Source organism: Micrasema longulum, unplaced genomic scaffold (genome assembly GCF_059751315.1).
Source record: "Micrasema longulum isolate JH-2025_06_02 unplaced genomic scaffold, ASM5975131v1 h1tg001914l, whole genome shotgun sequence".
NCBI classification, from domain to species: domain Eukaryota; kingdom Metazoa; phylum Arthropoda; class Insecta; order Trichoptera; family Brachycentridae; genus Micrasema; species Micrasema longulum.
This window is the reverse complement of record NW_028279088.1, coordinates 1-545: the sequence shown is the minus strand read 5'-3', so window position 1 is coordinate 545 and position 545 is coordinate 1.

Sequence of the window (545 nt, the reverse complement as noted above, 5' to 3'; positions counted from 1 at the left end):
GTATACATAACAGAATATATCATTCCATTTTACCAACCGTTTTAGACTTGGTGTTAGCAGCAATATGAGGCAGATCAATTAATATACTCTTTGTCCACACATTTTCCCCCCCAATTAACTGCTTTCACATATAAATTTAGTTTAATTCAATCTATGAGCAGGTGACGGAGAGTTTTCCGAGAATAGTCTCGAGAATAGAATAACTTTGAGTGATTGGAGAGTTTGTTATTCTTGCATTGTGTCAAAAAATATTAGTGCCTTAGTATGTTTGTTGTGAGAAAATACAGTAGTCTTGATTTTATTACTACCTTAAAAAAACACCGCTAAAAGAGGTACTAATATAATTTCATTGTAATTTTCTAAAATATTTTATTTTATAAATATTCGTAAAAGTTACAAATTAACTTGTACCTTTATAAATGTGGTGACTAACAAACTGACTACTTGGGTACTAAGTCTTTGGACCTTCGTTTAAAATCACAATAAAGTATAATATTATGTAAGGGTGTAAAAGCCTCGGATAGAACTCATATTATGTTACCACA